We start from the raw sequence: 15,615 nt of genomic DNA, 5'->3' as shown, positions 1-15,615 counted from the left end.
GTATAATATTCTCGATTTAACTTTTATTAAAATTATTTTTTACTAAAACTAGGGTCAACATACCATAGGGTAAATGGTCGAAATGCATAGTAATGCTTAAGCCGATTAACTTAGCCAAGGCTCTAAAACCACTAAAATTTCACCATACTTTTTCCCGGTAGATTTTCCTCAATGTTTGATGAAAGTGTACAAGATTTAGCCTGATCAATTATTGGAACATCTCCTTTGTATCATACAAAATTGACTACTTAGATAGTAGATTAGTGCATAAAAGTGTTATGATCACAGAATAAGGATAGAACCGCGGCTAAAAGAGATATCCACATTTGAGATCATTATTGTTTTTCATTGATATTAAGATTGGGGACCTAAAACCACTGCGTTTGAAAGGTAAAATTAATGAAAGGATCCAATTAATTACTATTATAATAATGTTTGTGTACCTATTAAAAATAGACTTCCTACTCTCATTGAAACTACTTAATTCTGAATTTATAAAAAATGAAATGGGCAGAATATCAGCTTTAAAAATATTGTTTTAGCAAAAGGAAGTCAAATATGCTGTCGACCAGTTACGGTGAAGAAGAGGGTCCCTAATCTTAACGCATACATACGGTTAATTTAACATAGTTGTACCACAGTATAAGGAGAGACACAGTAGTCCGACGCCTTTGATCTCATGGTAAATGACGACCACGACGAGTGACGACCCGTCAATATTTATGGGCACTCTACCTAGGCCAGTTCGGGTCGCTCCTTCGTGACGCTTTTCTAAATCTAAATCTGAATCAGCCTGCACTGTCCCACGTCTGGGCAAAGGCCTCCCCCCGATCCTTCCATCATTCCCTATTGGCCTATTCCGTGCCTCTTCGTAAACGTAAGCTTATCTAATTCATCACGCCAACGTCGCCTCGGCCTACCACGCTGGCGTTGACAAGTCTGGGGAGTCCAGAAAGAAGCAGATTTTGCCCATAAACACTATTTCTATTTCTATTTCATAAGTTATCTGGCATACGGCACACATGACCTGCCCAGTCCCATTTGAGTCCCGCACTTGCCGCACAATTTTATTGCTCTGTCTAGACGGCTTTGTCGTACCCCTATTTTACGGTTGCTGCGGATGCCAATATTTTGACAACCGCGGATGTCTGAATCAATGCGAATATTCCGCATTTGCGGATGCGGATCCGAATATCCGTTACAATCCTGTTGGGTACCATTGTACACTTTTTGATTGGTCAATTAGCAAACAAAGATATCAAGTAGCAAACACGCGCGAGGCGCGTTCTTGCAAATTTGAATCCACATCCGTAAAAGATCTGCATTAATGGATGCGGATGCAGATGTCTGATTTAACGCGAATGTTCCGCATTTGCGGATGCGAATATCTTATCGCCCGCTCTGTATATAATATCATTTCCTTACTCTGTGGTTGTACTGTCTAGTTGTAGTGTAGTCTTGTATTATTGCACGCCCTACTTGCGAAACGTACGCGTATGCAGTATGCACATCCAGACTAGTTGGGAGTTCACTAAACTAGCAATTAGTTGCGGAACAATACTATGCTCACTAAAGTTGCTATTTCTCTAGTGTTGCATTTCGCTTCAGATGAAATTAATCTAACGTTTCGCCTTATCTATTTTAGACTCATGTAACTTTTGGAAATGAATGAGGAGATGTTTCAAGAATGTAGGTAGGTATGTATACTCAAAAATAGCCATGATTCCTTAAAACATTGTTTAAGTATAAGAATATTTTTTATGTGTTCAAGTATAATATTCTCGATTTAACTTTTATTAAAATTATTTTTTACTAAAACTAGGGTCAACATACCATAGGGTAAATGGTCGAAATGCATAGTAATGCTTAAGCCGATTAACTTAGCCAAGGCTCTAAAACCACTAAAATTTCACCATACTTTTTCCCGGTAGATTTTCCTCAATGTTTGATGAAAGTGTACAAGATTTAGCCTGATCAATTATTGGAACATCTCCTTTGTATCATACAAAATTGACTACTTAGATAGTAGATTAGTGCATAAAAGTGTTATGATCACAGAATAAGGATAGAACCGCGGCTAAAAGAGATATCCACATTTGAGATCATTATTGTTTTTCATTGATATTAAGATTGGGGACCTAAAACCACTGCGTTTGAAAGGTAAAATTAATGAAAGGATCCAATTAATTACTATTATAATAATGTTTGTGTACCTATTAAAAATAGACTTCCTACTCTCATTGAAACTACTTAATTCTGAATTTATAAAAAATGAAATGGGCAGAATATCAGCTTTAAAAATATTGTTTTAGCAAAAGGAAGTCAAATATGCTGTCGACCAGTTACGGTGAAGAAGAGGGTCCCTAATCTTAACGCATACATACGGTTAATTTAACTACAAGAGATTAATATTAACAAGCTCATACACGAAGCAGAGGCCTCTCTACTGTTTTTGAATGTGGAATAGCGAGGATAAGGTCCGGCCCCTCGCCAAGGCCGGTCTTCTCAACAGCATCGGACTCCCCGAGAGAACTAACATCTTACCTTCTTATATACTTCATCTGTCAAAAAACTTTAATAGCGAGATTCAGACCCTGGTATCTGATTGGTCTTCAGCCAGTGAATGTTACCAATTTGTTACAGTGACTGCACTCAGCAAAAAGTGTTGCGTGTGGACCGTTACACAGTGTGATTGCTCGGATCGAATGGCTGCCGGTGTCCGCGGCAAAAAACTTAACTATTGTTCACTTTTTATTACTCGACCAAAATGTAGACTTAGGTATACCTATAACATTAATTGATATTAAGAACTAGCTGATGACGATTTTGATGAGGTATAGAGTTAGCTTTCATCCCGGGGAAGGACATTAGGCTACTTTTCAATTAAACACTTCCAACGGGATTTTTAAAAAACCTAAATCCACGCAGACGAAGTCGCGGGCATCATCTAGTACTTAATATCTACAAACATACAAATAAATATCTACATACAGACATACCTACGTATCGAACAGAAGAGAGCGCCTTCTTCTTTTTCGACAAACTGCTGCTAAGCTATTACTTATACGATTGCCCAGCCTAATTTTCTAAACACTCAAACAAAAAACAGAATACCTATAGTACAAGATAGGTGGAGATGGCAATCGGGGTGGGGACGCCCCGTACACCCGCACAACCCCTGCGCTAGCCCTAGTGCGGGAAGGCGCGGATGACGTGCGGGCGTACGGGGCGTCCCCCCGATTGCAATCTCAACCTGTCGCGTACTATACCTATCTTCATAATAACAGAAAAGATGAATCCGGAAGGTAAACCCCTCCAATCCAGTCAGAAATTTCTCATTTCATATTTGCAATATAAGATATTTTGTTTTACTGCCAGCTGCCAACTCTTTTGCTTTTTTGGCAAAAATACAAGATATTTTCGAGCTATACCTACTTGGCTGAATTGGGAATATTAAATCATAAAATTCATAATAATATAAAAGATTCGGAACGACTATAATGGCTGAAAAAGGACCGACCGTCATAAAGTCGCATGTTTGTCTACTATTTATTGGGTAATCCCCACATCACGCAAAAATCATTGGACCGATTGAGATGAAATTTCTGCTAAATGACGCAATAATCTCTATATATAAAAATGAGTCGCTGAATGTGTTGCTGATCGCAAATCTCGAGAACAGCTGAACCGATTTCGCAAATCCTTTTTCCATAATATTCCTTGAAGTACGAGGATGGTTCTTAAGGATTATATATTTTTTTAAAAATCCTGAAAAAAAAATCGACTAATAAATATAATTAATCGATAGTGTAGACTGTAGATAGAATCTGAGACAATATCCACATGCTTGACCCAGTATTCACGCAAACGAAACCCAATTCAGAAGTTAGTTAAAAAGAATCAAAATAAAAGAAATGAAACTAACTAATGAAATTTGTTGTCATAAATTTGTAATTTTTTATGTAAACCAGTAGATAATAACATGTATAAAATCATAAAATAATAATAATTAAGTAGATTAGGTAGTTACTTTAACATACGGTCTGCAAGAAAAATTTGCAATTCTGATAAAAGCTTTAAATCCTCTTCAACATAGTTGCCTGGTAGAGATCGCTTCACAGCGATACGGCTGCTAATTTTATGTTCTTATTTTACATGTTTCTTTTTGTGTCTTTTCTTTTTGGTGTACAATAAAGAATATTACACTAAAAGCTGATGCTATATTAAAACACGAACGTATGAAGTAATCATGAGATGGATCTAAGCTCTCAGTTTTCATCTGAACTTAAATAAAATGAATGAAATGAAAAGATACTCTCGGAGCGAAAAGATTTATTCTAGAATATTTTTTTTCACGTATGTAGGTATAAAATAATACCTCAAACAAAAATACGAGCAATTTACCTCGGCTGCAAAATTGAAATTAAATTTATCTCAGTCTCCATGGCCTCAGACCCTGGGGCCATGGAGTCTTAGTGCTAAAAATTTTTTACGAGACATTTCACCGCGATTAATAGCCTCAACTGGTGACAGAAGGGCTGGCTCATTTTTTGCGCAGCGGATCAGCCTGGCTGTCCAGCGCGGAAATGCAGCCAGTATTCTTGGCACCATTCCACGCGGTCATGATTTATATAGTAATTAGATAAGGCTAGCTTTAAGTTTTATTGTATTAATAAAAAAAAAAAGTAGAATAAAAAAAAAAAAAAAAAAAATCTCAGTCTTTTACATTATTAATACGCTCTATGGTTTTATTTAAAACTGAGTAGTTATTTTTCTGTGTCAATTACTTCATAGCTGAGGGTTTTGACCTCCTTCACAAATGAGATGACCTTTCTTGATGATGTGACCCTTTTTATTACTTCGTGTACCTACCTAACTGTCGGACATAGTCCGTTTCAGAATAGCGACTATGCGTTCTAAAGTCGGTTGAAAGTGAGATACTTACTCTTTATCTATTGAGCTAATAAACATAACAAAATCTTATTTCTAAGCGTCAAGACACATTGTGGTAGAGTTTAACTCGATGGGTCTATTGTCACGTCAAAAATACGGTTCACCTTTAAAATAAGGACTAAAATCGTACTTTCAACATAAAATTTGACACAAAAAGTTAAAATGAGGAGTCATTTTTTACGCATTATATTTTGTATTTTGAATTTCAACGAATTTCAAATCTGAGGACGCTGACAAAAACTCAATTAGAAAAAAAGATTTCCGTCGTTGTAAATTCCCTTTTGAAATTAAAATGTGGCCATTAATATTTCAGTTACAGGGATTTTATGGATTGTACCGTGCGCCAATTCCTCAGTGTCCAGCTCTCAGAATTTGCATTTTGCTAAATTTGCATATAAATCTTCGGAGCGAGTGTTGCTAACTGTTATAGGTACTCGTATTATCTATTTGATGTTCATACTTAATATTATAATTGCGAAAATGTGTCTGTCTGTCAGCTGGATTTTAGGGCTCATCCGCTTAACCGGTTTTGACGTACAGAGATATCTAGCTTGTATCCCACGGACAGACATAGGTGCTATTTTTTATCCCAGAAAAAAAATTTGCCGCGGCCGGGCAATATCGAAAAACACATTTGTGACCATTACGAAGCACGGATGCAGCACATCATGATCAACCCATCGCCGGGCCACTATTGAGCATGGGTCTCCTATCAGAATGAGAAGGGTTTAGGCCGTAGTCTGCCACGTGAGCCCAGTGTGGATTGAAAGTCTTTACACACTTTTAAGAACTCTCAGGTATACAAATTTCCTCACGATGTTTTCCTTCACCGTTAAAGCAAGTGATTTTTAGGTAATTGCTTAAAACGCACATGACTGCGAAAAATTATATGTGCGTGTCCGGAATCGAACCGCCCGACCTCCCGAATAAGAGGCGGACGTCTTAACCGCTAAGCTATAACGACTAATTCTGTACCTTACCTTCTTTAACTACAACTCTTTACCCTATTTCCGTAACCTGTCCGTGTACTGCCCGGAGTAAATAGCCCCACCATAAATTCTAACAAAGTTAACTTAGAAAGTTTAAAAACAAAATCATTAAAACCGAAGCTCGCGACGTATGCTTAACACCAAAAGAAAAACTCGCCAACCTTCAGCTCACAGTTTCCATTTCAAAGCAAAAACACTGCAATAATTACCACAAAGCCGTTCGAAGGCGTTCAAGCCTCAGAAGCCTCTTTTAATTTTCAGCACGAAAACGGAAAACTATGACTAGCGACAGTTGCTAACGAACCACGGGGGTGGACGCACGCATTTTCATCCCCTACATTACGACCACGCTGCCCCAACTTTGATGAACTAACGAAACAACATAAACAATTGTATCATAAAAAAATGTCCGACGTGTTGTGTGAATAAAAGATGTGCACGGGTGTACAGTTTCAGTGATGTGTCTTCTTTTACTCTTTTCCGTAATGATAATCTGTGGAACACCTTGAATGTGACAGGCCCTGGAGGAATTAACCCAGATTTAGTTGAGTAAGTTACATTTGAATGGTTTTGCTCAAAGTTTATTAAAGCATTTTGTATGTGAAGGTAAATCTTCTGACTTAATTGTTTTTACAATAAAGTGTTATTCTACTTTTTACTGCGGTTTTAGTAGGTATTATTACTTTACATTTTATAGGTATCTAGGAATATAATAACTTTAATAAAGTTCGCTTTTTATAATTAAAGCTTTTCCATGGCTTTTCCCGACTAAATGAAGGCTCTCTATTACACTTTTAATAATTAGCCTAAATACTAAATTTTCATGTGTTATTTTTTTTCATTGCCAGAATTTTGTCTAAGATAGAATAATAAACATATTGAACCATAGACGCACCACGCAACAGCCACCCAGTGAGATATAATTTTGAAAATCTGTCGAGAAAAATTTCGTACATAATTTATATAGGTACTTATAAAGTAGGTAGGGACAATATTATAGCACAAGTAATTACAACTTTAAAATATACATTCTCCATTTTCCCGAAACTTAAAACTATCGTCGAAACTTATATTGATATTATTACATTGAAGTATAGTTTTAATTCAATATCAGGGAGAACTGCAGGCAAAAGCTATGTCGCAGATAATGTACAATGTCGCAACTAGGTCATATAACCCCGTGTAACTTATATTTATTTGTTGACTCTCTAAATAAAATCAGGTTCAGCTTAGAAAAATATTCAACGATACACATTCCCTGTTTTGTTAAGGCCTGGACACAAAACGCGACGCGCGACGCGACGGTTAAAATACTGCGAACTAGAGTTGTTACCTCGTTGTTACGGAAAGTCCTGAAGCTTTGTAATAGTAGAAAGTTTAAATATAGAGTATTTTATAAATAGAGTAATTTCTGCTGGAAAATATTTTTATGTTAAAAAAATTGAAAAATATTTGTCGTTTAGGCTTTGTTACGTCATTTATCGCTTTCCATTGCAGCGAGACGTTAATAATTAATTATGTTAAAAAAATAAAATCATGTTTTTGTAAATTATTCTCTTTAATAATGAATTCTAACCCCATAAACTACCACAATACAAAAAATCATATCATTTCATTACTACAGTCCAAGACCCGATTGCGAGCGCCCGCGAGTCACGCGCTTTTGTAGAGTGGAGTGGGGTTTACAACTTCTAGGAACCACCTAGGAAACGACGTTGCCATAGCTCGTCGCTGCCGTTGGACGTTGTGTATGTTAATGCCTTTAAAGCAATATCGATCCCTCACCACTCGGTCACAGGCAAACAGGCAGCATAATATTGATTTCATTATTACCGCTAACCTACGGCAATGTGATTTGAGGATTCTGACTTTTGAAGTAGTTTGATGAGAACTTCAAAAACTGTTTTAAGTACCAATGTACATATACTGATTACATTATTTCTTAATACTGGCTTTAGAATTCAGATTCTAATATACCAACGTGAAAACCTTGGGCTCAATCCCCTGGATTCATTAGTGTACCCCACTATATCGGCATAAAGACAACAGCCATACAAGCTCCCTTACAAGACGCAATCTGAACTGTTTAGGTACTGTTCTCCTTCAAGAACAGACAATAAGGAGAGCTTATATGTCTTTGTCTGAGCCATGTACATGATAATAATATACCTACCTTGAAGACTATACTTAGAACATAACTAGCTAAGGTTTCATTCCTCCTATGTACTTATTTTGTATCACTGAAGAGTCGTTATAAGCTGTTGTACCTGTACTCGTAAGAAAGCTCTGAGTCTTAGAGTTTCTCTACATGATTAAATCTGAATTTAGATCAGTTGGAGAACCGGATGAGTAACCAACATAGCTCATGAGATTGAGAAGCTGAAGTGGCAATGGACAGGGCAGTGGCAAATGTGAAATAAGTAACCTTACCTAAAATATTACGACGATATAGCAAATGTCTTAGATTGAATTCATATAGTTTCTAATAAGTAGGTACATATAGAAAATCCGGGAGGTAGCTAAATATTTCTGGGAAGTTCTTTATTTAAAAATACATAATAACAATAGAGCTGTAATGTAAAATCATAAAATCAATACTCATCCAAGCAGTAAAAAGCAAACTCAATTTTCCTTTTACATGCACTCGCGAATATTTTCGGCTGACGTGCATTTACAATCGATAAGCTATTGTATTGATACATTTTACACCAACCTCGCTTTTATAGCTTTGTGAATGGGGTTGATTTTAAATTGGCAAATATCTAAAGATATCTTGAATCAAGATATCACCTCTACAGCTTTTCAATATAATACACATTATATTTGTGTCACCATATATGAATAGAGGCTTGAATTCAATCTTTGTGACAATCTTAAGTATGGCTTTACGGTATATTGTTAGAAAAAAAAATTATAAGTATCAGTAAGTACTTAAATAGGACTTTGGTATTGTCCTCAAATAAATGTCCTATCTATAACGTACCTATTTAATTTCCATAACTGAGAATAGACCTACTTTTCTTTTACTTTAAACGAGGAAAAAAACGTTTTGATAGTTTTTGTTTAGGAATAATAAGAGGGGAAAGGTATAAAGTCAGATTGCCGTTATTCCTCAGTTAAGTCAATATTGAGCGTAAAGTCAGTCCTAAGTTAGAATAGTTAAATATACCTACCTCGCCATATTTTAAATCTAATCTTTTTCACAGGTTTATAAAATTTACCTAGTACGCGAAAGGTTAAGATGTCAATCGGGGAAGGAACGCCCCGCACACCAGCATAGTCCGTAACCCGGTGCGGGCGAGCGCGGGTGAAGTGCGGGTGTGCGGGGCGTCCCCCCACCTATACTCCGATTCAGATTTTCGATATCGAAAAGGATTCAGATTACCAAATGCGTTCAATCGCTAGCAACGCTGACTTTTCATTGTTATTTGCAGTTCTAATTGCCACTAAACGAGTAACGTAAGTCGATGTGCTTTCAAAGCGCTTTGGAAAACGAATAGCTGCCACTATCTCGTGTCCAAGAACTAGATACTTAATTGTCCTTCCTGGCACAGATTACTTCCTTGACTTTCTCTCATGACCTCTGTGTACCTAAGTTCCTACGCGGCACTTCACGCAGTAGGTATGTACGGCCGCACGGGCATCATCTTGTAACATAATATTGGAAGTGCTCTCAACTCTACTAATAATTCTACTAGGTAGGTACCTAATTATTTTAATTGAGTCGATTCTCTTCCGTATAATTACGAAGAAGCCATCGATTTAGTCCTCTGCAAACATACCGGAGTAATACAATATCGAGCAGTCCCAATATTACTCAGTACTCTGAAGATGTTATAGTATATTGGACTTAGAACTTAGAAACCTGCAACTTTTAGTGCGTTTTGATATAAAATGAATCAGATTTAAAGCGCAGTCACAATTTTCGGTTACATTAGCATTAACGAAACTCGTTGGAAGTTCTGGCGCTACGCCAAACTGCGCTTTGACACCGCGTGATAAATATATCGGCTTACATGTTCATTTTAGTGGCAGAGTGAAGCGTACTCACATTTATCTAAACTTTCATCTCATTTTTTATAATCCAGCGCCCAATGCTATGAAACTATTATGGCCTTTTCTCAGTTACTGTTATCTTTGGGTAACTTGCTCCAAGATTTCTTGATTACCGTGAATTTTTGCCAGAACTCATTAACATTATGGCATGGCATTCGAAACTGCAAGTTCGCCCGAAGCTTAGCCAGAACTAACGACGTGATTCGCCTCACCAGATGGTCCATTCGGGTAGAAAGACACTTTCAATCCATCAATTTTATAGTTAAGTATACTTACGAATTTTATTAAGTAAGAACTCTTAGGGCGTATTTATGGCTGCGTTTCTGATGCAAATGAAATGAAAATTATAGAAATAGAAAGATTTTTTTTATTCAAATGAACTGTTACTAGTAAATACTTAGGTTATCTACTTTTGAATCGTCAAATGCATCTACCACTGGTTCGGCTTTTCTACCTAGACTCCTAGAGGCGTGCAAAACCTCCAAAGTCAAATCGCGCACGAGACGCGACTTGAAGAAAAATTCACGCGAACGGCATTTTTGATGCTTTTCTACTATTTCGATACGACACATTGGAGCAAAATTCCGCGTTAATTTGTTTGCAAATTTTTTTTGGAGTTGCGGAATTCCGCTAAATTTTTCCTGGCCAATTAGACTTAGATTTCACAAATAGTTCGAGAATTAACTACTTCATGTTACGAGTATTAAAATCAAACTTTATTTTACGACCTTTGAATGTATTTTATGGTTTTTAGATAAAACTACATATTGTACATGTAAACCTCTGACCTAAACTAGTATGGTTTTAATTAAGCCTACTATTCTATTCTGTTTTGAATACGAAATGTGGAATAATTAAGGTGTTGCTACACTCATCATAAAGTTCATTTATGATAAAATTAACAGTAATTCGTAGACACGCCATTAATGTTTTACAACTGAATTTTTATTGCGTTATTTACAAACTTTATGGCTTGAAGTAGTAAGGTACATAAATAACAATTTTATTGCATTATTTTCATTAAAAAAAACCATTCGAATAATACGCTGATCGCACACCGATATAGTTGGTGTGACAAAAATGGGCGTAAAGTGAATAGAACACTGGACATTCGACGGCGAAAACGCTGTAGAGTGGTCGTAGATGTATGTTGCCACTTGCCATATAAGTTAGGGTGCATTGTCAGTCATGATTTGATCGTCGAGGTCGTTAAGGACGTGCCTAGGACGCTTTTTATCAAGCGATTCGTTACGTTCGGAGGTGTATGTCGCTGCCTAAACTACTGGAGGATTGGGGTGAAGTCTATCTAATGGCACACTATTAATATAATAGAGAAGAAAGTTAACTTTATTAGACCACAATAACTTGATATTTACAGTAATTTATTCAATATTATGTACTTAGCGCCAAAATGTATTACGTCTGATAAAGGTGTAAATATTGTAGATACTTGTTATTACAAAGGTACGTAGCTAATATTCCAGTGCGACTCTATAAATATTTCAAGGTATAATTTGATTTTCTGTTTCTCTATACTCTATAACATTTCATATTTGCTAATGTTATGATCTAATACAGAATTCAGCAGCAAGCGTGTTCTATAATTTAATTTACATTTCGAAACATTTCTAAAGCGCCCACACATGAATGATCCGCTTTATAATCCAAGTAAGTACGTCTCTCTCTAAGGACGCAGTCATACCGAGCGTATAAAATTTGCCGTTGAATAGGTACATCTGTTTGGTTGACCTTGATAAAGTTAGAGGCTGGATTGGTATCTAAATAGTTCGTCGCTAGTTGCTACTCTAGCGCCCAAAACTAGTAAATAATAATTCAATCTATCCGTAATCTGTCGATAAGTCACTTAGCGACACACGTTTTCAACTGTCAAAAAAAGCCATACTACTACAAAATATAACAACGTTGCTTGGTAACCTATCGATAGATTACAGGTAGGATTGATTATTATTAATTTTGGCTGTAAGCAACCAAAAGTAGAAACAAAAGGCCGTGGCTGAATGGTGTGCTGAGTCAGTGACAAAGTTGCAAGCTCATGTGATAGAAAGAGATGTCATATCAGGCGCAAGATACGCTTGCGCTTCGTCACATGCGGCAATGCTTAGGTATAGGTTAGGTTAAGGTCCCTGGTAATTGTATGATATTGTATCTACAACTCGCAGAGTTTCTTCTCTCAGAGTTTCATTTGCTAATACACCTCTCGAAGCGAAGCCGTGTGTATGTAACACCGCATGTAAGCGTGGCTGTTATTTTCACGATTTTTCACAATAGGTGAATGGCACTAATAAATTGTCTAAAGGACAAATGACGCTGTATTTACGTGAAGATAAGCGGTTTCACACAAACAATCAACCGCAAAATTATACGACCAATGAGACCACACCCTTAGTTTCAAAACGCAAAACTTATTGTTTAAGATTTCATGAGTTTGTACTTCACGTAATACTGAATTCAGGTCCGATTTTAGTCGACACGACACAGCGCGCAGCGTTTCCTTTTGTTAGATGCCTAGTGGGTTAAATATTTAAGTAAGCCGCGGGAATTTCTGACCGTCTCCACACTCCACCCACCCCACATGACTTCGTATACCTACTTTGTTTGTACGTATACGTAGTATGACTAATTGATATCCTACCTACTTATTATGAAAATTATAGAGCAAACTTAATAACAACTTTAGGGAATTTCGGCTAGTGATGGACAGCTATCTAACTTAGTACCTATAATGCATATTTCAGTTCTCACGCGCTATTCTAACTTGTGTCAACTGTTATGTAAAAAGTACGAATTTAGTCCGTATTTTAAAGGTGAATCGTACTTTTGACATGACAGTTGACACATACAGCTAAAATGGCGCGTGAGTTCACATTTTGTACGGACTATAACTACCTAAGTGACGTGACAAAGTGATTAAAACCGCTTGCCTATAAGATGCCTAGCTTCCAAACTTTACCTCTTTATAATATTAGTGTTGATGCGAAAGGTGTTTATTTGTTGGTTGGTACGATTTCCTAGTCATAAATCTGGAGAATAATATAGTATACTTTTATACAAGAAAATCAAAGAGTTCCTTACGGGAGTTTTACAATTTACAAATCTAAATCCACGCGGACAAAGTTGCGGGCATCGGCTAGTATTAAAATAAAATTAAGGTCCGAACTTACGAGTAGCTGACCTGTTCTCGAGGCGGGTAGTATGTAACATTAAATATTAATGAAGATGAGGGAATTTCTGATCGCCGATCGATCTACTCGAGTCCTCCTCTACGATACATACCTTACAACATACCTAAACCACATTACCTACCTTTTTACGACCTGTGTGCTTAGTATGAGATTTATAACTTATCAACACTTAAAGAATTCGAGAGTCGAAACACAATTACATCAAAGTAAAATGGACCTAAAAAAATGAATATCAAAAATTAGATAAGTAGTAAGTACCCCTGGATTTTAATTTCGCAACGTTTCCGCTTAGAGCGCTGGCTGTAAATGTATAGACAAATTTGAGCTCAAAAACAATGGGATTAAGATCCAGTTTACCATAACAATGAATTGTGACGACGCTCGGATACTATCAACGGTACGGAATGGTACGAGGCGACTTATAGGACTTATAAAACAAAAATGACAATAAAATGAACCATATTCGGAGAACAACCAGCAGTTAGTTTAGGTGTTTGTTAGGTTTTCTTCGGTGCATACTTTTTGGTTAGGCAGTTCACATTTTCTCTGCCCTAGAACCTAGAAATTATAATGCGCTGAATTTTTCAAATTGACGACTTGTCTCGCGCAGTAGTGAGCGCTGTGGCCTTATTAGTGCTACGTCCCGGGTTCGATTCCCAGAAGGGGAAATTTGGAATTTTATAATTTAAAAAAAATCTCTGGTCTGTACTGGTGGGAGGTTTCGGCGGTGGCTAGTTACCACCCTACCGGTAAAGTGCCGTGCCACTAATCTAGCGTTTCGGTACGATGCCTTGTAGAAAATAAAGGGGTATGGGTTTTAATGAAACTTCTAAACCCCTTCCATGTTAGCCTGCTACCATCTTAGACTGCATCATCACTTAGTACCAGGTGAGATTGCAGCCAAGGGATACCTTATATCTGAATATTTTAAAAAAACTTAGTTTTACAAGCAAAAATTTCAATTAAATATAACTGTATACATTCACAAAAGCTCTCTGAACGTAAACAAAAAGAACAATTTACTCGCAGCCTTATCCTAAATGCTCTTTGCACGTCCCACCGGGTCTTAAAGTTTGTTTAAAATTACTTCGCATTGTTTGCTTCGTACACGCTTTCTTGTAATTTCTTTGTAACAGTCGTTATTTCAGATTGTTTATCAAATAAGACTTATAATAACTGATTTTCGATTTTATTTATGATATAGCTTAGCTTAGTTTATATAATTTAGCATCTTTGCACATTTTTTACATGCAATTAGAGCACGTTAGATGCAACTAAAAAACTATACAAGTACAGCCTGTGTAACTTTGCGTACAATAAACACTCGCAATTAAGTTTTCATAGTCCGTACAAAACGATTCCTCGCGCGCTATTTTTACTTTACGGTTCACCTTTAAAATAAGGACTAAAATCGTACTTTTGACGTGAAATTTCATACATAAAGTTAAAATGGCACGTGAAAAGTTAAAATTTACGCGTTATAACACGCGTTATACTTTGTTGCGCAGTAGATGTGTGTTCGTAAAACGCGTATTGACTGCGAGTAAAAATTAATTTGTATTGTAGTCATGTGCTAAAAGCCTTTATTTGGGAAAATACGATAGAAAGATTTCGATGACTGGTTAACCAATATTGTCGACTTGTGTGCGGTGTTTTCTCGACACCGCGAGCTCCGCAGATTTCTCCACGTATCGCAATAATAAATCAAGTGTGGGAAAACCTGAATGTACCATTCAGCTGTGCTCGTGTTTCTTCCGATATAGTAAATTATTAGAGTAAGTATGGTCCATGGAACAAACATTTAATATAACAGTATTGCAAACTAGCGATTGCCCGTGGCTTCACTCCCGTGGGAATTCGGGAAACCGTTGCACCGTTGCGACGTGATTGAAGGACACACCAACAAACCAACAAATAAACACACTTTCGCATTTATAATAATGGTACTGATAATGTATTATGAACCGCCAGAGAAAAAGGTACTAACTTAACTATACTAACTAGCAGTTAGTTAACTTCTACTAACTAGCCTTACAGCTCTCTTGGTATTACTTACTTTATAGTTAGTAACACAGTTTTATGACGTTTCGTTGTTGTTCGTGTCCAGCATTCGTAAACTCCTGAAGGCAAGTCATACCTACTTTTACGAGTGTTGTCTAGAGGTAGAACTAGAAGATAACTATAGTCTATAGAGTGCATATAGAGGATGTAGAGTTCCCAAACTATTACATATGGTTATGATATAGTTTTTATTAAATACAATTAGAGCATTTAACGATTCAGAAGTAAATGATTAATCACTACACCATCCATCATAACCCATGGCCGATCCACCACTTAGCACGAGTCTCCTTTCAGAATGAGGAGCCCTAGTCCACCACGCTGGTCAAGTGCGGGTTGGCTGACTTCGCACC

The 15,615-nt window shown here is 36.8% G+C and overlaps 1 protein-coding gene across 3 annotated transcripts in view; it reads left to right on the top strand.

The window, feature by feature from the left end:
- The first annotated feature begins 6,247 nt into the window (after window positions 1-6,247).
- The window catches only part of LOC117992344 (uncharacterized), a 61,767-nt gene continuing 52,399 nt past the window's right edge, over window positions 6,248-15,615 (top strand). For all 3 annotated transcript variants that reach the window (XM_069505652.1, XM_034980023.2, XM_069505651.1), the window contains exon 1: window positions 6,248-6,491. The gene's annotated coding sequence lies outside the window, so the exon portion shown is untranslated. The remainder of the gene's footprint in view (window positions 6,492-15,615) is intronic.

Source organism: Maniola hyperantus, chromosome 21, assembly GCF_902806685.2.
Source record: "Maniola hyperantus chromosome 21, iAphHyp1.2, whole genome shotgun sequence".
In the NCBI taxonomy this organism is placed as follows: domain Eukaryota; kingdom Metazoa; phylum Arthropoda; class Insecta; order Lepidoptera; family Nymphalidae; genus Maniola; species Maniola hyperantus.
Note: the sequence above shows the minus strand (reverse complement) of the source record. Positions and strands in the feature narration are given on the sequence as shown.